We start from the raw sequence: 23,729 nt of genomic DNA, 5'->3' as shown, positions 1-23,729 counted from the left end.
AGACTCTGCCGTGCAGGCAGGATACTCTCGGTGGCTTGCTGGGCTCTCCGAGAGGGACAGAGGAATCGAACCCAGGTCGGCTGCTTGCAAGGCAAACGCCATATCCGCTATGCTATTGCTCCAGCCTGTCATCTTGCTAAATATGTGTGTGTGTGTGTGTGTGTGTGTGTGTGTGTGTGTGTATTAGTTCATGAGGGATTTGAGGCCACACCTAGCAGTGCTCATCTGTGCTTGGCTTTGCATTCAGGAATGTTCCCTGGCTGTGCTCAAGGACCATGTACAGTGCTGGGAATTGAACCAGGATCAGTTGGATGCCAGGCAAGCAAGCAACTTACCCTTGTGATATCTTTCTGCCTTATAAAATTTTTAAATGAATGTCTTAGATTCATTCTAGGTCCTGTTATATTGCACTTTTATATTTAAATAAATAGTGAAGACCATGAAATAAAATTAAGCACACACACACACACACACACACACACACACGTGCACTCAGGAATTACAGTTTTTTGTTACAATAGTCATGTTTTATTTGCATCTCCTTTCACTTTTTTCTGCTTCCACCAGCAGTCAGGTATTAGTTTGGGACATAGTTATAGTTTAGGCTAAAATTTAACAACTTAAATAATACAGAGAATTTTTGGAATAGAGTTTCAAATAAGCAGTCCTGGCTTAATATGATGGATGGCTTTGTGTTCTTGTTGGTCACCAAGATTTCTTTAATTATGTTGCATTACTATTGTTAACAGTTTTTATCCAATGATCCAAGATAACTGATTCTTCACCTTTCAAGCCATAGGATCAAGTTTATGAGAAAATTAAGAGCTTATGTTTTTTTTTAAATGCTTTATCTTAAAATTGCTGCATTACTTTTGCTCATATCTCATTGTTTAGGACTAAATTGCATAGTTTCAGCTAGCAATAGGAGAATCTGTGAAATGTGATTTTAAACTATGTTCCATGCCCAGACATTTCCTTAGTATGTATAAAATGGGAATATTGAGGGATAAGTAGTTAAAATTCATGAAAAATGGAAGCATTTCTTTTGCTTTTACAATACTATTTCTTTAGTATTTTAATTATAAATAGTTATTTCAATTATATTTTAGTATCAAAAATACTCTACTATATACTAAGGTACAGGCTAGTCTATTATATATTGCTTTTATTCTTTATTACTATTGTTTAAAACTTTTATTTATTTTCTTAGTTGAAATGCATTCTAAGTTCAGAAACCTTCCTACATTTTTTTCAGATATATAAGAATGATGTAAAACAAGTTAGCCAAAAGCAGCCAAAGCTGTTTTTAAATACAGCAGTCCAAAATCCTATATTATTGCCATGTGTCCTTGTGGTTTGGGGGACTTTGAATTCACATGGCTATTTCCAGATGAAATATCAGAATTGGAGCATTTATTATGATACTTTGCCAAGTACTTTGTCAAAAATAGTAATGACTTTCAGGTTTGTGGGTGTATGCATTGCAAATGTGTTTTGTGAATGCCTGAAAAAGAAATTGTACTATTTTTTATTTTAGTGATAATATATTTGTTTATATTTTCCATTTTTATATTAAACACTTTATAATTTCCTGACCATTTTGGAATGTGGAAACTATGAAGTAATATAAGTGAGGCAGAAATCCTGCTTAAAGTATAAATTTCCTAGTTAAACATAGATGAGATTTTATATTTACTTAAAAAAATTTCTAAATTTCAGTTGTTTGTTCTTTAACATTTCATTTTTTTTTCTTTTTTTTACTTATTGCTTTGCCTCGATGTAAAATGTTTCATTCACTTAGAAACTTTTCAATGTGAACATATTTTAATTTGCTTTTTCAGTTACTTCAGGATTATTCAGGACAAAACAGTTTCTCAGAAGAGCACAGTTAGAAAGTAATCTTTAAAACATGGCTGTTAAAGAAGCTCTGAATTTTAATAAAATTAATCACTTGATCACTTGACTTCCTATTAATCATCGATTTGCTTGAGCGGGCGCCAGTAACGTCTCCATTCATCCCTGTCGCGTGCTAGTGCAGCCCAATGGCATCTGTTCGTTCTAGGAACATGAAGAGCCTCGAACTGATCGTTCAGGGTCTTGATAAAGAAGTCTGACCATCTTGTAGGTGGGTGGCCACACGATCTTTTGATGTCCCATGGAATCCAGTCGGTAATGGCTCTAGTCCAGCAGTCATCTCCAAAATTCATTATGTGTCCAGCCCATCTGATTTTTGACACCTTGGCAAATAAATCAGCATCCGGGAATCTTGACCGTCGACGGAGTCGGAACTTTGGATTCTTTCTGACATTTGAGTCAAATGTGATACTCCAAGCATAGCTCTTTGGGAGACCCAAATAGCATTCTCCTCCTGTTTTTGTAGGGCCCACGTCTCTGAGGCGTATATTAATGCAGGAAGAACAGTGGAATCAAAGAGATTTGCCCAGAGCTGGAGGTTCTTTGTCCTCTTAGCTATTTCTTCGACACTCTTGAAGGTGTTCCAAGCTGCTCTTTTTCTCCTGCGCAACTCAGATGCCAGGTCATTTGTCATGTTGACTTCTCAACCTAGGTACACAGAACTGTTACATTCGGAGATGGTCGTTCCTTTGAGAGCGAATGGAACTTCAGGAACAAGACTGTTTCTCATAAACATTGTCTTCGTGAGATTCATCAGGAGTCTGACCTTTCCACACTCACGGTCGAAATCGGCCAGAATTTGTGCTGCTGGGCTGATGTTTGATATTATTAGAACCATGTCATCATGTCAGCAAAGTGGACGTGGTGTAGTTGCCTACCTTCTGTCTTCACTCCCATTCCTTCCCATTCCAGTTGTTGCATGATGTTCTCGAGGGTGGCATTGAAGAGTTTCGGTGAAATGGTGTCACCCTGTCGAACCCCTCTCTTGACATGGTTGATCACTTCTTTGTAGAATGGTGAGATCCTGGTAGTGAATCCGTAATAGAGCTCATGGAGGATCCTGATGTATTGAGTTTGAATGCCCTGATTGGCTAGGGCTTCGATGACCACTTCTGTCTCAACAGAATCAAAGGCCTTCTTTAAATCAATGAACGTTAGACAGAGCGGCATCTGGAACTCCTGAGAAACCTCAATGAGCTTGGTAATCGTGTGGATATGGTCGATGGTGCTGAATCCTTGAGGAACCTGGCTTGCTCGCATGGTTGTCCTTCATCTAGTGTTCTGCCAATCCTATTTAGGATGACTCGAGTGAACAACTTGTAGATGACAGACAATAGGCAGATCGGGCGATAGTTGCCAATGTTGTAGATGTCTCCCTTCTTGTACAGTGGTACAGTTTTCCTGCTGGTTTTCCAATGGGACGGAAACATGCATTCAGACAGGTAGCATGTGAAGAGCCAAGCCAGTGTTTTGATGAATGAGTACTGACAGCAGGTACTTTAGGTGTTCAGGTATGACCTTGTCTGGGCCAGGTATGATTCGTTTCTTTACCGGCGAAATGGCGTGTCGGATTTCGGAAGCGAGAACGTTGGGAATGATATATCCTTCCTGTGGAATTTGGTATGTGGGCAGGTGGGCATGGTTGTCGAAGAGATCTGAGTAGAAGTCATGGACAATCTTCACCATTGCCCTTCTGGAAGATGTGAGAGATCCATCAGGATGTCGGAGGGCAGTCATCTTGGTCTCTTAGTTGGTGATGGACAGGCAGGCGTTACAAATGCTTTTCCCAGCTTCTGCTGCATGTACCAGCACTGCAGTCCTCTTCTCTCTTTGAGGTCTTCCTTTATTGCACCTCTGCACTGCTTTGCGAGCTCAGATGTTCGCTTGCGGTTGCCTGAGGCATGCGCCAAACCATGTTGGCAAATAAGCTCAAAAGTTTTAGAAGACGGGCATTTTTTTGTGGCTGTCTCTCTCTGGCGTACCTTGCAGAATCATAGAGGTGCTGAACCAGTCGATTGTATTCCTCGTCAATGTTGTCAATGAAGGTATCTTCTCATGTTGTACCAGTAGTGCTAAAAATCTCCCAGTTGGTGGTCATTCTGGAAGTTCTCTTCTTAAACTTTGCAGCCCTTTCTCCACGCTCTGTGAAGCAGAATTTTCCACGAAGGAGACGGTGGTCCGATCCCATTTGGAATTTTGGAATGCCTGTTTTGTGTCTATACAGATTAGTAAAGTGAATTGTATGAATGTGTTATTTTAGTTTTGTATTTCAATTATCTGGACTGTCTGGGCTTTGTCTTCTTAATTTGTATGCATGTTATGATAATCTGCTATATTTGTTGCTTACTTTGCATATTTGCTTATTTTGAAACTTTCAAAATTTGAACTGGAAAGATAGAACAGCAGGATTGTTCACATACATGTTTTGATTTCAGGAGGCCTAAATTTAGTTCTGGCCCTTTTCCCTTGAAGAATTCTAGGAGCAGCTCTTGAATACTGAGCCTGTGATTACTCTGGAGCATCACTGGGTTTGGCCCACAAATAAAAGTATAAACAAAACAAAAAATTTATTCAACCTACCTTGTATCCATATTTATTATTATATTTTATAATTAATATGTGACTGTCATATATTATTTGTATATATCTATAATTCATTGCTTATAATTAGTATATTGCTACTTTGTATGTTTCTTCTGGATTTTCTGAATAGAATAAGAGTTTGTATCTGTACATCCTTGTGTTTATTTATATATGCACTCTTCTGCATTTTTTCTATATATGTTAAAATACTTTACTTCAATCCATGTCACAGTTTTGTCCTTTTCCTCTTATTTGTAACTTATTCTGACAATGAAAATCTGCCCCTATTATTCATAAGTTGTTTGCTCAGTTGTTGTTTTTTTGTGCTGACGGGGGGTTTGCGTGGGGTACATTTGGTATTCCTGTGCACCTGGGAAATATTACTGGCAGTGCTGGGAGAACCATGTGTGGTATTTGGTGCTAGGGATTGAACCCGGGTTCGCTACATGCCAGGCAAACCCTATTTCCTGTACTTTTTTGCTCAGGCCATGTTGTTTGCTCAGTCTTAGTACATGGGAAGTACTTTCAGAATTGTTAATTAATATCCCTGTGAAAACATATTTTCTATCTACAGTACGTTGTATATAATTTTGGAGGGGGTGTGAGGGGACATATCTCTATGGTATGTATTCAGAAGTGTGTCTTAAATTTTTCTTTCCATCCCTTTCAGAATCTTTATACCATTTTGGGTTTATCTCACATAGTTGATATCATTTTGGGTAGTATTTGAATAATTATCAGAAATCAAGACTGTATAATGTATATTCAGAGAAATGCTGCTTTTTCATTCTTACTACCCTCTTCCATTCCCTTATGTACTTTATTATCTTTCTAGTAAATTGCTCTAGGTAATCAAATACATAATTTTATACCTTATGTCTTCTATTTCTTTCGTATAATTAAATATATGTATTTTTTTATACTGTCAGTTTCTTATTTACAGTACACTGTAAATTTATTTTGGTTATAGCAACATATCCTGGAAATTTCTCTGTGTCAATTTATAATGATTTTTGATTTTCAAAAAGGGGAGGAGCGTGTTTTGGGGCCATACCTGTCAGTGTTCAGTGCTTACTCTTGACTCCCCCGCTCAGGAGTTATCGCTCCAGGTGGAGATAAAGGGAACATATGTGGTGCTTATGGCTTGGGTCACTGTAGAGCAAGCCTCTTACATCTGTGCTATCTGTCCAGCCCTTCCATTTACATTTTTACAGATGCCTCTTTTCTATTATGGACATATATCTAATTTTTTCTACTCTTCTATACATGAGCACTTAAGTTTTGCCTAATACTTCGCAATTCTGACTGTGTTAAAGTGAATTACTTGTACTTTTTTGTGTTTTTGGATATTTTTAGGGCAAATTGCTGGTTGCGTGAATATTAGAAATTATATTTCTTTGTTATTTATAGGATTGCTATCAGTAAATAAGCAGTTGTCTATTTACCACAGCCTCACTAAGAAAACATGCTACTATATTCAAATTTTGTTTTCTAATCTACCCCTGAGAGATTATCTTAGTGTTGTTTATTTTCGGGGGTGGTTCATTTTGGGAGCACACTTACCAATGCTTAGGGCTTACTCTTGGTTCTGTACTCCTAGCAGGCTCAGGGAACCATATCAGATGCCAGGGATCAAACAAGGATTGGCTTTATGAAATTGAGCAAGCACTGTATCTGCTGTACTATTACTCTGGCCTTCAGTGAATTTTACTTTTTATTTCTCTAAATGTGAGTGAATTTAAACAACTTTTTCAATTTTTAAGGATTATTTGTATATTTCGGGGGACATAGTTTCCTCTACTCTTTCTTTTGGTTTTTCAGTTTTGTCCTCACATTTTACTTAAATTTATATATTACAGAGATTAGTTCTTTGGGGATTATTTATTCATTTTTTTTTAATTTTAATTTAGGTCACATATTTACGATAGTCTTAAAAACTCTTAAACATTATGGTTCTGATATGCACACTTACCATACCTCACCAACGCAAAAATACCCAAGACCTCCCACCAGTGTCTTATGTTATTTCAAGTGCACCTCATTCTTCTCGCCCACATGAAGGCTCCCTCCACCACCACCATCACCTTTTGGTATTTTTAGTTTTCTGATCCACTGACAGTGGTTTAATATCATTTGATACTGTTTGTTCCCTTGTTTCCTTTGTACAAACAAGTGAGATCATCTGGTATTTGTTTTTCTTTCTCTGGTTTACTTCACTTTACATTATACACTCTTACTCCAATCATATTACTGCAAACTGCATGTTTTTTTCCCCTGATGGTTCATTGTATTCTGTTGTGTATATTGAGGGAATCTGGTGTCCTGGAATATTTGGTTCTTTGGTATATCTTCAGTGACTAGTTGTACGGCAACAGTATTGGGACTTTGGCATGGCAGCATCTGTGGAGGGTAATGCAACTGCCAGGACTTCTGCAGGGCAGGAACTTGACTTGCCCTCCCATACGCATCCCAAAGTTTTCAGCTGAGAGACAGTTGTACCCATAAAATTTTAGTGGCGTGGCTTGCATCTCATCAAGATTTACTTATTTATCTGTAGAGCTGGGCTGATGGATGAATTTACTTGGTTATGGCTGTGGGATATAGGTGTGGCTGCCAGGATTTCCGGAAGTACAGGGGGTAGGGGTAGTGGGGAAATCATAGCTTCTTTATCCATTCATCTGTCTTTGGTCACTTAGGTTATTTCCATATCCTAGTTATTTTACTTATGGCTACAGTGAAGATAGGTATATGTGTATATCTTTAAATTTTTAAATTTAAATATTTATTTTTAATCGTATAACTTTTCAAATAAATGTTTTTGTGTTGGGGAGTAGATGCCACGTGGTAGAATTTCTGTTCATATAGAAAGTCTGTTTTGACTTTTTGAGCAATCTCCATATTATTTTTCATAGAGACTAGACAGAATGGTATTACTTATTTTAAAGTGTTGCAGTGAAATTTATTCTGCAAGTGTCATTTTGGTGTGGGTTTCCCGGAATATTAATCTAGAAAAGTCTGTTCTCAGATACTCTGGAGAACTTGTAGTGAGAAAAATGAAGTTTGATTCTCTGCCACAGAAAATGAATCACATTTTGATCATATCAGTATGGCATTGTTATCCACTAAATTTCTTTCTCTGAAAAATAACTTACAAAAAATTCATCGTTTATTCGTGTAGGTATAAATTTCTTAGGCTTCCAGATGATTTCACTTAATATTTTTATTGGAATTGTTATCATTATTCTTGCTATTGTAGAGGTTTTTAATACTTCATAATTACAGGTACATTGAATTGAGTTGTTATTTTAGCTCTCTACATACTGGGACCTTATGTCTATCATTTTTCACTCCTTTACTGTATTTAATGATTAAAATGACACTATGTGCCTTGCTATATATAATTCTGATGATTTTAATAAATAGGTACTATTCTCATCTCATTTCTATGGATAATGGAACTAATGCCCACTTGCACATAGGTTATCTAAGACCAAATACCAAGTTAGTAGCAGAACTGGGAGATTTAACACAGGCAAAGTAAATTCAGCGCATATGGGACTAATTACTGAACTCTATATGTCTGTTAGTTTTGTAAGCAGTTATGTGTTTAAATCTTTATTGGGTTGATTTATTAAAGTTCTGTGCATTTACAATATTCCAGGAATAAAGTTGTGAGTGCCTTGACTAAGGGAGTGATTACAAAAGGAATGCATAATGGTAACACAAATCGCACATCACATGTGTCAGTATGTACAGAACTAATTTGGTCAAATTTATAAAGATCTTTTAAGTGTTTTCCAGGTAGACATTCTTGTTTCTTTAAAAATTTTATGTTTATTAAGAGGACATGAGGAAATGGAAAGATATCCCCTGCTCATGGGTCGGGAGACTTAACATTGTCAAAATGGCAATACTATACCGAAAGCATTGTATAAATTCAATGCAATCCCTATAAGGATACCCATGACATTCTTCAAAGAAATGGAGCAAACACTCCTGAAATTTATATGGAACAATAAGCCCCCACGAATAGCTAAAGCAATTCTTGGGCAAAAGAAAATGGGAGGAATCAACCTCCCGAACTTCAAACTGTACTACAAAGCAGTAATAATTAAAACAGCATGGTACTGGAACAAAGGCAGAACTGCAGACCAATGGAACAGGGTTGAATACACTGACATCTCCCCTCAATCATATGCTCATCTAATCTTTGATAAAGGTGCAAGTAATGTGAAGTGGAGTAAGGAAAGCCTCTTTAATAAATTGTGTTGGCATCACTGGATGGCTACATGCAAAAAAATAGGCTCAGAACTCTGCCTAACACCATGTACAAAAATAAGATCAAAATGGATTAAAGACCTCAACATCAGACCAGAAACCATAAGGTACATTGAAGATAAAGTTGGCAAAACCCTCCATGACATTGAAGCTAATGGTATCTTCAAAGATGCCACGCCACTGGCCGAGCAAGTGAAGACAGAGATAGATAAATGGGACTATCTTAAACTAAGAAGCTTCTGCACCTCCAAAGAAACAGTGACCAAAATACAAAGACAGTCTACAGAATGGGAAAGGATATTCACCGAATACACATCTGACAAGGGGTTGATATCCAAGATATACAAAATACTGGTTAAACTCCACAAGAAGAAAACATCCAACCCCATCCAAAAATGGGGCAATGAAATGAACAGAAACTTTCTCAAAGAAGAAATCCGAATGGCAAAAAAGCACATGAGAAAATGCTCTACATCATTAATCATCAGGGAGATGCAGATCAAAACCACAATGAGATACCATCTCACACCTCAGAGACTGGCCCACATTCAAAAGAACAAAAGCAACCGATGCTGGCGTGGATGTGGCGAGAAAGGGACACTCCTTCACTGTTGGTGGGAATGTCCACTGGTTCAGCCCTTCTGGAAAACAGTATGGACGATTCTCAAAAAATTAGAAATTGAGCTCCCATTTGACCCAGCAATACCACTCCTGGGAATATACTCCAGAGAGGCAAAAATGTATAGTCGAAGTGACATCTGCACTTGTTTGTTCATTGCAGCACTCTTTACAATAACCAGAAACTGGAAGAAACCTGAATGCCCAAGAACAGATGACTGGTTAAAGAAACTTTGATACATCTACACAATGGAGTACTATGTAGCTCTTAGAAAAGATGAAGTCATGAAATTTACATACAAGTGGTACAATATGGAAAGTATCATGCTAAGCGAAATGAGTCAGAAAGAGAGGGATAGACATAGAAAGATTGCATTCATCTGGGGGATATAAAGTAACAAAGTATGAGATTAATACCCAAGAATAGCTGAGATCAGCACCAGGAGGATTACTCCATAACTTAGAGGCCAGCCGGGTATCCTAGAGGAAAGGGCAGTTCAGATAGAGAAGGGAGCACCAAATAAAGGATGTTTGGAGGATCCGCCCAGGAGGGGAGATGCATGTCGAAAGTAGACTATGGACTGAACATGTTTGCCACTCAATGCCTCTTTTGCAGACCACAACACCCAAAAGGAGAGAGAGAACACAGGGGATTGCCCTGCCACAGAGACAGGGGGGATGGGGGGATGGGGGTGGGAGGGATATTATCCATGGTGGTGGAAAATGGGCACTGGTGGAGGGATGGGTATCTGATCATTGTATAATTGAAACCAAAGCACAAAAAATTGTAAATCTATAACTGTAAAAAAAAATAAAATAAAATAAAGGAAAAAAATTTATGTTTATTATTTATTTCATTGAGGGTGTGGCTTGCGTGTAATATTCAGGGGGCTCTGGAGCCACTCCTGGAAATACTTGTCCATTCAGGCAATATGTGATTTACTGTTTGGGCTCCACGATTCAGTACTTGGGCAGACCAGTTGATTCTCTGGATCTGCAGAACCACACCAAGAGATGCCTGGGAGGCCATGAGGACCAGGGAATGAATGTGTTCATGTGCCCTAAGTCTTGTACTATTTCGGTATTCCTAAAACGTTTTTGTTTCTTAAAATATTATCGAGCGGGCCCAGTAACGTCTCCATTGGAGACTTGTTGTTACTGTGTCTGGCATATCGAATACTCTCGGTAGCTTGCCGGGCTCTCCGAGAGGGGCGGAGGAATCGAATATTATCATTAATTTTGATTAGTTGTACTAAAGGAATCTCCGAGACATCAATTTCAGAGTTGTTATTTAAGAGCCGGCTTTGACTATAGTTTTGTTTCTAAGGGACATGTGTTATGTGTTATTAAAATTTCCTTCAGAAATAATTACTTAAAAGTGCTTATCTTAGTTGCTTGTACTATAAAATTGGAATATAGCTCTTTAAAAAACTACTAGTGTTTCAGCCTAGGTAATAGGTACCTGAAATTATTCAGAGATTTGTGTCTCTGCAGAGAATATTAGAGAGGTGGTAGAGTTGTTCCAGAGGTGTATCTGTAGGGGTAGGGAGTCTGCCACCATGTCACTGGCTCTGTTCCACCAAATCCAACTAAATCTACCAGAAGATGCATGCCAAGCATATACATCTTATGAAATCTCCAGTCCCTGCAGTTCAAAACCACAGAGTACCCATGGGAGGCAAGCAAGCCAAATACCCGCCAAAGCAAGACTCAGACAACAGCACCCTCTCTCCACCACTACAGCCTCTCCTTCAGCCCCCATATTTGGAAACCCCAGCACCCTCACCCACCTTTCACATCTGCTCTGATGTCCATTCACCAACCCAGGCCAAAGATCCGGAAGTGTCTGAACTTTGTGACATCTCTGGAAGCAACAAAAACCTTAGTAAATTCTTTTTTAATGAATTTTTTTTTATTTTATTGAATCATCATGAGATAGAGCATTACAAAGCTGTTCATAATTGGGTTTCAGTCTTACAATGTTCCAACACCCATTCCTCTATCAGTGTAATTTCCCACCACCAGTGCCTCCAGTTTCCCTTCCACCTCTGCAAATCACCCCCCCATCTCTCTCTCCCTCTGTTTCTCTCTCTCTCTCTCTCTCTCTCATTTTAGGCAATACAGTTTGCAGTGCAGATACAGAAAGGTTATCATGCATATCCTTTTACCTACTTTAAACACTCAGTTCTTGTCCAGAGTGATCATTTCTGATTAATGTCATAATGGACCCTCCTCTATCTTAACTATTCTCCATCTCCCATACCCTTGTGGTAATTTCCAACCTTTGATATGGACTCCTGGCTTATTTTCCCTGGCCTTGGTATTAGTTTCATATTTTTTTTAAATATTCCACAAATGAATGCAGTTATTCTCATTCTGTCCCTCTTCTTCTAACTCATTTCATTCAGCATGATACTTTACAAGTCCATCCATTTATAGGGAAATTTCATGACCTTATTTTCCTAATAACTGTGTAGTATTTCACTGTGTACTGTAGTTTCTTTATCCATATGTCTGGTCCGGGGCACTCAGGTTGTTTCAAGATTCTGGCTATTGTGAATAGTGCTGCAGTGAACATAGATGAGCAGATGTTGTTTCTGCTGTGTGTTTTTGGATTCCCAGGGTACATTCCCAGAAGTAGTATTGCTGGGTTAAATACAAACTCAATTTCTAGTTTTTTTTTTTTTAATGTTCATATTGTTAGAACTAAATGGCTGGACAAGTTGACATTCCCACCAGCAATGAATGAAGGTCCCTTTCTCTTAGTATTCGCACTAGCACTAGTTGTTACTGTTCATTTAGAGGTGTGTCAGTCTCTGTGGCATGAAATGATGTCTCACTATTGTTTTGATCTACATCTCTCTAATGATTAGTGATGTAAAGCATTTTTTTAATGCGCCTTTTGGTCATTCAAGTTTCCTCTTTGAGGAAGTTTTTGTTCATGTCTTCTCCACATTTTTTGACGGGGTTGGATTTTTTTTCTTGTACCACTTAATCTTTGGGCTGGAGCGATAGCACAGCGGGTAGGGCGTTTGCCTTGCATGCAGCCAACATGGCCGACCCGAGTTCGATTCCTCCGCCCCTCTCGGAGAGCCTGGCAAGCTACCGAGAGTATTCGATATGCCAGACACAGTAACAACAAAGTCTCCAATGGAGACGTTACTGGGCCCGCTCAAGCAAATCGATGATCAACGGGAGGGCCTTTACTTTTAACATTCTCCCAGTGTGTTGTATACCTTTGATATTAAACCCCTATCAGATGGGTATTGGGCAAATAATTTTCCCATTCCATGAACTGTCTTTGTATCTTGGTCACTGTTTCTTTTGAGCTGCAGAAACTTCCTAATTTGATGTAGTACCATTTGCTAATCTTTGCTTCCACTTGCTTGGTCATCGGTGTTTCTTCTGTGAGGATGCTTTTAGCTTCAGTGCCTTAGAGGGTTTTGTCTCCATTTTTTTTTTCCATGTGCCTTATGACTTCAGATCTGCTGTTTAGTTCATTTTGATCTGACTTTTGTGAATGGTGTTAGGTAGAGGTCAGAGTTCATTTTTTTTACATGTAACTGTCCATTTTTCCCAGCATTATTTGTTAAAGAGACTTTTCTTGCCTCACTTCATATTTCTTCCTCTCTTATCAAAGGTTAGGTGATCGAATATTTAAGGGTCTGTGCCAGGATATTCAATTCTATTCTATTGGTCTACAGGTCTGTCTTTATTCCAATATCATGCTGTTTTAATTATTACTGCTTTGTAGTGCATTTTGAAGTTGGGGAATGTAATGCCTCCCATCTTCTTTTCCTTCGGCAGCACATATACTAAAATTGGAACAATACAGAGAAGATTAGCATGGCCCCTGTGCAAGGATGACATGCAAATTCGTGAAGCGTTCCATATTTTTAAGCACAAAAATTTGTACAACTCTACCTCATGGTGTTTCACTAATAAAATTTTTTTTTAAAAAGTATTGCTTTATCTGTTAGTTGGGGTTTATTGTTCATATGAATTTCAGGAGTGTTTTATCTATTTCCTTGAAAAATATCATAGTATCCTTATAGGGACTGCATTAAATTTGTATAATGCTTGGGGAAATTGCCATTATGTTATTTATGTTAATTCTCTCAATACATGAGTGTTGATTCAATGTTAATTCTCTCAATACATGAGTGGGGGATGTGTTTCCATTTCCTCATGTCCTCTTTTATTTCTTAATGTAGTGTTTTGTAATTTTCTTCGGACAGGTCCTTTACTTCCTTAAATAAGGGTTAAATATCACCCTGAAAGCAGAGACATCACAAAAAAAAAATTACAGACCTGTATCCCTGATGAACACAGACAAAAAGATCCTCAATAGAATAGTAGCCAATAGAATCTAGTGACTCACGAAAAAGATCATACACCATGACCAAGTTGAATTCATCCTGTGGATGCAAGGGTGGTTTACATTCACAATTCAACATAATACGACATATCAATATTTTATTGATAATATTGATAATAATAAACACTGATACTATTTATATGATTGTATGAAAGCCATATGATTATATCAATAGATGCAGAACAAAATTTTTTACAAGATCCAGCACCCATCCATTACAAAAACTCTTAACAAATGGGAGTTGAAGGATCTTTCCTCAGTATAGTCAGAGCCATCTACCACAACCCATAAGCAAGGATTTTATTCTCAGTGAGGAAAAAACTAAAAGCCTTGCCTCTAAGATCAGGGACAAGACAAGGTTGTAGACTACCGCTACTTCCATTAAATATAGTACTGGAAGTACTCGCCATAGCAATTAGGGAAGAAAAAGATATTAAGCACATCACGATAGATAAAAAAAGAAGTCAAGTTGTCACTGTTTGCAGATGACAAAGAACTATATTTAGAGAGGCCTAAAGTTTCTACCAAAAAGCTCCTAGAAACAATAGATTAGTAGAGTGGCAGGTTACAACATCAGTACCCAAAAGTCCATGGATTTCCAATATGAAAACAATGAAAGAGAAGAAAGTGTTATTAAAAAAAAATCCCATACACAATTGTGCCTCTAAATAAATTCTTATACAAGAACTTACCAACACTGTGATAAAATGTAACAGTGTTCATATAAATTTATTTTCTAAAACTTTCAATTTTAATATTGCAACTTTGTTATCAATTTTAATCACAAAATTGTATCAATAGTCACCATTTTTTCCTACATTAAAAATTCCCTGTCCTCCCATTGTTCATTGACTTGATCAAGAGGGCCCAGTAATGTCTCCATTGTGACAATTGTTACTGTGTTTGGCATATTGAATACCTTAGGAGTAGCTTGCTAGGCTTTGCCCTGCGAACGAGATACTCAGTAGCTTGCCGGGCTCTCAGAGAGGGGCGGAGGAATCAAACTTGGGTCGGCCATGTTAGCCGCTTACAAGGCAAACTCCCTGCCCGCTGTGCTATCGCTCCTTTTTAAAATGTTTTTAAAAACTAAAAAAAAAATTTAGCAGATTATCAGTTACATTTATTTATAGTTAGGTTTTAGACATGAAATGAAACAACTCTTTGACTTAGGAATTAGTATGAGAATTGACTAGTTTACCTATAGAATTAAGAGCTTTACTTCTCTTGTTTTCTCCTTTTAAGAATTTTATCCCTCACTTCTGCTGTTCTTTTCTTCTGTACTCTGTCCATTTATTCTTTAAGAGATTAATGATTATACCACAAACCTATGGCAAGCATCATCCTCAGTGGGGAAAAACTTAGAGCCTTCCCTCTAAGATCAGAGACAAGATAAGTATGCCCACTCTCTCCACTGCTGTTCAATATAGTATTGGAAGTACTTGGAATAGCAGTTAGGCAAGAAAAAGATATTAAGGGCATTCATGTAGGAAAGGAAGAAATCAAACTCTCACTATTTGTAGATAACTTAGAGAACCCTAAAACCTCTACCAAGAAACGCCTAGAAACAATAGACTTGTATAGTAAAGTTGCAGCTATATGATCAGTACCCAAAAGTCCATGGCTTTCCTATATGCAAATAATGGGAGAGAAGAAAGTGACATGAAAAAAACACTCATGTTCACAATTGTGCCCCAGAAAATCAAGTACGTAGGAATCAGCTTAATTGAGGAAGTAAAAGACCTGTACAAAGAAAACTACAAAACGCTACTTCAGGAAATAAAAGAGGACACGAGGAAATGGAAAGATATCCCCTGTTCATGGATTGGGAGAATTAACATTGTCAAAATGGCAACACTTCCCCAAACATTGTACAAATTTAATGCGATCCCTGTAACGATACCCATGATATTCTTCAAAGAAATGGAGCAAACACTCCTGAAATTTCATATGGAACAATAAGCCTCCCCGAATAGCTAAAGCAATTCTTGGGAAAAAGAAAACGGGAGGAATCAACCTCCCCAAACTCAAACTCTACTACAAAGCAGTAGTAATTAAAACAGCATGGTAGTGGATCAAAGTAGAGCCACAGATCAATGGAACAGGGTTGAATATACTGACATCTCCCCACAAACATATGATCATCTAATCTTTGATAAGGGAGCAAGAAATGTGAAGTGGAGCAAGGAAAGCCTCTTTAACAAATTGTGCTGGCAAAACTGGACGGCTACATGTAAAAAAGTGGGCTCAGATCTCTGCCTAACGCCATGTACAAAGTTCAAAGTGCATTAAAGACTTCAGCATCAGACCGGAATCCATAAGTTACATTAAGGAAAAAGTTGGCAAAACTCTCCATGACATTGAAGCTAATGGTATATTCAAAGACGTCACGCCACTGGCCAAGCAAGTGAGAACAGAGATAGACAAATGGGACTATCTTAAACTAAGAAGCCTCTGCACCTCAAAAGAAACAGTGACCAAAATCTTAAATTAAGAAGCTTCTGCACCTTAAAAGCTACGATAACCAGAATACAAAGACAGTCTATAGAATGGGAAAGGATATTCGCACAATACCCATCTGATAAGGGGTTGATATCAAGGATATACAAAGCACTGTTTGAACTCCACAAGAAGACACATCCAACCCCATCAAAATATGGCCACAAAATGAACAGAAATTTTCTCAAAGAAGAAATCAAATGGCAAAAAGGCACATGAGACTCTGCTCTACATCACTAATCATCAGGGAGATGCAGATCAAAACAACAATGAGATATCATCTCACACCACAGAGATTGGCCCACATCCAAAAGAACAAAAACAACCGGTGTTGGCATGGATGTGGCGAGAAAGGGACTCTCCTTCACTACTGGTGGGAATGCCGACTGGTTCAGCCTTTTTGGAAAACAGTATGGATGATTCTCAAAAAATTAGAAATTGAGCTCCCATTTGACCACTCCTGGGAATATATCCCAGAGAGGCAAAAAAGTACAGTCAAAATGACATCTGCACTTCTATGTTCATTACTGCACTATTCACAGTAGCCAAAATCTGGAAAAAACCCAAGTGCCTGAGAACAGATGACTGGTTAAAGAAACTTTGGTACAGCTGCACAATGGAGTACGATGCAGCTGTTAGAAAGATGAAGTCTCCGGTCCGTCCTTCACGCCCTACCGAGGCCACCAGTTGCCCCCACGAGCGGCTCTCCAGCACGGCCACAGCCCCAGAAGCACAATGACCTAATGCAGAACCCAGCAGCTTGGAGCAGAAAAGTGAAAGGACTATGCGTTAATCCAGGCAATCATTTCTGCCCAGAGGGGAAAGGGTGTTGCTCCCTTCCGCCCTCCTCCCTCTGGAAAGAAAGATGGCGGCCACATGGGAGCCTTGTGGACAGCAGGTATGAGCCGGGGGTGTGGGGGCGACTAAAACCTCATGGGAAGGGGGGCGTTCCAGTCCGTCCTTCACGCCCTACAGAGGTCACCAGTCACCCCTCACGAGCGGCTCTCCAGCACGGCCACGGCCCCAGAAGCACAAGGACTTAATGCAGAACCCAGCAGCTTGGAGCAGAAAAGTGAACGGACTATGCGTTGATCCAGCCTATCAAGTCTGCCGGAGGGGAAAGGGTGTTGCCCCATTCGCCCTCTCCTCTCTGGAAAGAAAGATGGCGGCCATATGGGAGCCTTGTGGACAGCAGGTATGAGCCGGGAGTGTGGGGGCGACTAAAACCTCATGGGAAGGGGGGCGTTCCGGTCCGTCCTTCACGCCCTACCGAGGCCACCAGTTGCCCCCACGAGCGGCTCTCCAGCACGGCCACAGCCCCAGAAGCACAATGACCTAATGCTGAACCCAGCAGCTTGGAGCAGAAAAGTGAAAGGACTATGCGTTAATCCAGGCAATCATTTCTGCCCAGAGGGGAAAGGGTGTTGCTCCCTTCCGCCCTCCTCCCTCTGGAAAGAAAGATGGCGGCCACATGGGAGCCTTGTGGACAGCAGGTATGAGCCGGGGGTGTGGGGGCGACTAAAACCTCATGGGAAGGGGGGCGTTCTGGTCCGTCCTTCACGCCCTACCGAGGTCACCAGTCACCCCTCACGAGCGGCTCTCCAGCACGGCCACGGCCCCAGAAGCACAAGGACTTAATGCAGAACCCAGCAGCTTGGAGCAGAAAAGTGAACGGACTATGCATTGATCCAGGCCATCAAGTCTGCCGGAGGGGAAAGGGTGTTGCCCCATTCGCCCTCTCCTCTCTGGAAAGAAAGATGGCGGCCACATGGGAGCCTTGTGGACAGCAGGTATGAGCCGGGAGTGTGGGGGCGACTAAAACCTCATGGGAAGGGGGGCGTTTCGCTCCGCCCTTCACGCCCTACCGAGGCCACCAGTTGCCCCCCGCGAGCGGCTCTCCAGCACGGCCAGGACTCCAGAACACAGAAACCAATTTCTTAACTATCTGACTTTCAGTAGAAATACTTCCAGGGTCAATAGGTAAAAGAGCAGAAATCCAAAACCAACATTTAATTCTTGAACCCAGCCGTAGAAAACAAATCACTTCACAATGCTTTTTCAGCATGTCTGATTTGGCGGGGGGGGGGGGGGGGGGGGGGTAAACTCTAAATAATAGTGGTGAATCTTTTATTGAAACAATGAATCTAATCAAAGCAGATAGAGTGTTAACTAGAATTCATCTGCCTCACAGGGACGGGGAGGGGTGGGGGGTGGGGTTTTATTGGGGTTCTTCATGGTAAAAAATAAGTATTGGTAAAGGGAAATGTGTTTGATATTTGCATGACTGAGACATAAACCTGAAAGCTTTGTAACCTTTCCCACAGTGATTCAATAAATAAAAAAAAAATAAAAAAAAAAAGAAAGATGAAGTCATGATTTACATATAAGTGTTTCTACATGGAAAGTATCTTTTTTAGTGAAATGAGTCAGAAAGAGAGGGACAGACATAGAAAGACTGCACTCACCTGGGGAATATAAAGTAGCAGAATGGGAGTCAACACCCAAGATTAGTTGAGATAAATACCAGGAGGTCTGTTCCATGGCTTGGAAGCTGGTTGCACATGCTGGGTTAAAAGGCAGCTCAGATAGAGAAGGGAATACCAAGTAATGGATGTTTGGAGGATTCGTTAGGATGTGAGACGTATGCTGAAGTAGACTATAGACCTTACACTATGGACACTCAATACCTCTATTGCAAGTTTCAACACCCTAAAGGAAAGAGTGAGCAAAAGGGAATGCCCTGCCACAGAGGGGGCGTGGGGTGGGGGGAATGGGGTGGGGGGTGGGAGGGCTGCTGTGATAATTGTTGGTGGAGAATGGGCACTGGTGGAGGGATCAGTACTCGATCATTATGTAGATGAACCCAACCACGAAAGTTTGCAAATCTATAACTGTACCTCATGGTGTTTCACTAATAAAAATTAAAAAACAAGAATAAAATTTAAGAATTTTTCTTAAATTTTACTGATTTTCGTGGTAGAAATTAGGGTCTGTCAATCTAAAAGTCATAAAAATGAAAATCTTAGACAGTGTTGTTTGGTTCCTTTTCTGTACCTTTGGGTCTTTTTAAAAATATCATTTTGTTCATTCATCGTTTATGATCATTTTTATGTGAATGACCATAGCTCGAAGCAGGAATTTGTACATAGCTTTTGCGCTCTCTATTTCATGGCTTTTTGCATATTTCAACAAAAATATTTTATCTTACTGAGTTTTCTGCTGGTTCATAAAATGGTACTTTAACCAATTTTTTTATAACTGTCTTTCTGATATCCGAGTTTATGCCTGATCTAATTAAAGTCATGCCTATATTTGAAAAATGGAAAGTTTCCAGGGAAAGTAAGCAGCTGGTATTGACACTCAAATGGGTTTTATGAAATGAAAGTAAGCAAAGGGCCAGTTAGGCTTGAACCTCAGAAAAAAATATCTAATGGTGAGATTTGTGAGACTAAACAATCTGGCAAGGAGATTTTCTCTGAGCTATTTCAAGCAGAATTGGAAAAGTCAGGAGAAAAACAAGTAATAAGCCCAGGTCATGCATTTGTAGATGGACTATTTGTATGATCTCATAGCTACCTCTCCTAGTGACGGAATGTGTGGTCATTAGACTGAAATCCTTTCAAATTTACATTCTTAATATGAATTTTAAATAGGATTTAAAATGGCTTTCTTTAAAATGTCTATATTTTAAAAATTTTCTTGGGAAGGAAAAATACTGATATTCATTTTTTTTTTTCCAGAACATTCTGTGATATCACACGCTTGAATTATCTTGCCTATAATTCCCAATATTCTTGATAGTGAATGGCACATAACAGGTCTTCACTAAGTTTTTTTTTTTTCTGTATTCCTATACTTTCATTATACTTCACTAAATAATGGAAAGTACTTTCAAATACTTGTCAAAGTGACTATATTAAAATTGATCTTTCCTATTATTCTGTTTTGTTTCTCTTTGTTGTCAACTTCAGAAGCCTGAATTAAGATATTTAGGTTTCCTCTGTAGCTTTGGATACAGAAAGAAACAAAAGATTTTATTCTGTAGTGTCTGTGAAATGCACTACAGACAAAAAGATCACCAAAGCTATTTGCTATAAGAGTCTATTACTGAAATGGTGAATTGTTCTGGATCTAAAGTTAAATAGTTCTGACTCTGAATTCTGACTGCCTATTCATTATATTTATATTCATATTGTGACTTCTGTCAGATTCCTTAACCTCTCAAATTTCATTTTATTTCTCTTTTAAAAATATGGTTGACTTCTATTTTATATTGCAGGTGTGAATGTAAAATGAGATTAACACGTACAGACCTTTAGCATTGTAACAAATAACAGGAGGCACTCCCAAGATTGTTTTTTTTTTATAGTGATTATTCATCTTAATTTTGGTAGTTCTTTCCTGCTTTTAGATCATTTTATATTTTAATAAGGGACTGATTATTTGCTTTATGACCATAAAACTATGTTTTAACTTTTGATTTTCAGTTGGTTATAAAGTGAACAACAGAGTTAACTTAAATTTTCTTCATGTTCTATCTCTTAGCTGGTAGGAGCCTCTTGGGAGTACTATTCTTCAAGAGTATTTTAGGGTTTCTTGGTGTTTTTGTAGACATCCTGTAATGATGAGTTTTGGACAAATTTGCTCTCATTTATTTCATTCATAAACTCAATTTCCAACTTTTAATAGATTAGAATATAAAAAGTCTTAAAATTTTATATAACTATGCATTACTTAGCATATTTCTGAGAGCCTGCTTTGTATAATGAATTGTGTTACATATTTCCTTTGAGTTTATATGTCGTAAAATAATTGTGAGTAGTGACTTTTCCTGGAATAGATGGCTAAATTAGAACACTCAGAATTATCAATAGTGAAAATGTAGTAAAGACATAAGACACTTATAAAGGAATAGTATCAATTATTCTCCAAATGAGGAAAGATACTTTTTTTTATCAATATAGAAATGCTGTAAGATTTTTAACTTCTAGGAAAAAGTAAGAGTTTATCTTATTTCATTTTGGGGGATTGTTTATAGCTAATGCCACATCCAAAAAATCAAATTTATAATTAAAGCAGAGCACTAAAAATATATATATATATTTGATTATATCAAAATCATGTCAATATGACTATCATGGTTTATTTTATGTCCAAATTACTCTTCATAGATTTTTATGTTTCTTTTTGATGAATCTTATAATATAGAAGAATCTCTACCAGTGTTTCCCAGAGTGGGCAGTAGTGCCAGGTAGAAGTCCCTGGAATGAAACCTGTGGGGTTTCTGTTGGTTGCTTAAAGAAGGTAGACACTGTGAAGATAGACACAAGTGGGCACTGACTTTTTCCGAAAAGCAGTGGTAGCACAAATAAGTTTGGTAACCTAAGTGATATTTATCCATTCCATTTATTTTGGGCTGTTTTCTCTTTCAGTTAATCACATTCAACGTGCATTATTCCAGTGGATAAGCTGCATTGAAGTGTGTTAAGCTACTTACTGTTCTAAAACATTCTAGTTTTTTTGAGATGAAGAAAAGATGTGTAATGGATATGTTATTTCATGTTATAAAATTTTACATACTATACTTTATTACATGTTCTACTTTAATAGTTTCATAATGATTAAAGGTAGCTTTAAAGTAAAATGAGTAATTCATTCAACAAGAAACATCAACTATTTCTAGCATTCGTAATTATAATGATTGCTCTCCTTGTAGTCTTTGAAGCAGTGATCAAAGAAGTTATATTTCTCTGTGACTCAGTATTTTGAAATATTTATTCTCAACCAAAGTAATATTTCATCAAAAAAGGTGTCATTAGAACTGATTTATAATTGCTATCCTCACAAACCTAAGCTGCTATCTGGTAGGTTGTAAATATCTTACACAGTGGTGCCTTTTTAGGATTGAGTAGTGGGAGTAGAAGGTGTCTATCCCTATTAAAATAACAATTTGCTTGGTATACTGTGTACTAAACTAGAAGGGATGCAAAAATAGGCCACCCACAGAGAGTTCAGTGAGGTCTTGTTGAGGGTTGACTGTTTAAATTGCTTCTACCTCAACAGATAACTTTGCTGGTTTTGAGTTCAGTGTTTGATCTAAGTAAGTAATTAGTTAGAAGTAAATCTCAGTGTCTGAGTTTCTAAAATTCTATATTAAAAAATAATCAAGACTAGGTGAAACTTCACTGATATAAATCAAAATTCTGGTAGAAAAAAATGAATCTTCTTTTGTAGCCAAATGATAATATTTTCTTAATTTTGACATGGTAAATATTCTAATATCTTAAATAATGTGTAAAGAGTTTTTAGGCAGTAGTCATTTAAAGTGTTTGTATTTTCTCTCTTATTTCCTTACTATAGTAGGGTTTGTAATAATATAAATAAAAAGCTATAATCATCATGATATCTACTTTATTTAGATAGATGTCATCATTCTTGTATGATGATCATTCATAACAGACTCTCACAATGAAGTAAGCGCTTTACTCTGAAGGGGAAACTGGTATTAAAAGCTTCTAAGCACAGTTTGGACTTTCAAGGTTTGAGTAGCAATATAATTATGTAGTATAAGATATAGTAGTTGGAAAGCAGAGTTCACTTGGGAGTTTAGAATGTTTTTCAGGTAAATTCACTACCTGAAATTTCAGTTAAAGCATGTTCAAAGATGCTTCCCGAGCACAGAAAATAAGAGTGCTCTTCTTTGGCTTATAAGCAATTGCTGAGGTTTGCTAGAAAAAGGTACGATCACAAATAAAAATACAGAGATTTGATGGTATATGAACAACAGAAAATGTGCTGTGAAATTTTTTTCAGTAATAGATTCTAACTTTTTGAAAATTTTTGCTAGGTTCTGTCACATGGCTAACTGTATATCAGTGTAAGAATTGTAGGATTTACTATTGGGCAGACTTGTTACCTCCTTCATAATGACTTTTTTTTTTTTTTTTGCATTTTGGGTCACATCTTGCAATACCCTGGGGTTACTACTGACTATGCACTCTGGAATTACTCCTGGTATTGCATAGGAGACCATATGGGATGCCAGGGATCAAACCTGGGTTGGCAGCATGCAACTCAAATGCCCTACAGCTATACTATTGTTCTGGCCCCAGAAAACTTTATTGAGGAAATTATTAGTATAGTTCATGGTCTGGAATAAAGGATTTCTTTATATTGGAATATGTGTCATTGCAAATATTGTTTATATTTTAAATAAATTAAAAAATAAGTTTTGTTAAAAAGAATTCCTACATAAATAGTCTTGTAAAACTATAAGCAGATAGCACTTCTTAAGTCTTGTTTCACTCTTTATGGTAAAGCTCCTTACCTTCATTGTATCATTGTTGCAGTGACCAGAGGTCCTACATATGCTTTGCTGAAGTAGTTGTTGGGTGTCATATGTCAGGTTGTGGTGAGTGCCACTTGGGCTCATTGGGATCTGCATGGTTGTGCCCCTTTTTTG

At 38.1% G+C, this 23,729-nt stretch overlaps 1 protein-coding gene and 1 non-coding gene across 3 annotated transcripts in view; both read left to right on the top strand.

Annotated features, from left to right (window-relative positions):
* XRCC4 (X-ray repair cross complementing 4) overlaps nt 1-23,729 on the top strand; it is a 271,341-nt gene that overhangs the window by 45,544 nt on the left and 202,068 nt on the right. The window lies entirely within an intron of this gene.
* Nucleotides 13,187-13,291, top strand: LOC130021913 (U6 spliceosomal RNA). Its single transcript, XR_008792243.1, has one exon. It is a non-coding gene; the product is annotated as a U6 spliceosomal RNA (small nuclear RNA).

Source organism: Sorex fumeus, unplaced genomic scaffold, assembly GCF_029834395.1.
Source record: "Sorex fumeus unplaced genomic scaffold, SorFum_2.1 ptg000018l, whole genome shotgun sequence".
Classification (NCBI taxonomy): Eukaryota; Metazoa; Chordata; class Mammalia; order Eulipotyphla; family Soricidae; genus Sorex; species Sorex fumeus.
This window is presented reverse-complemented; position numbering and strand designations above follow the sequence as displayed.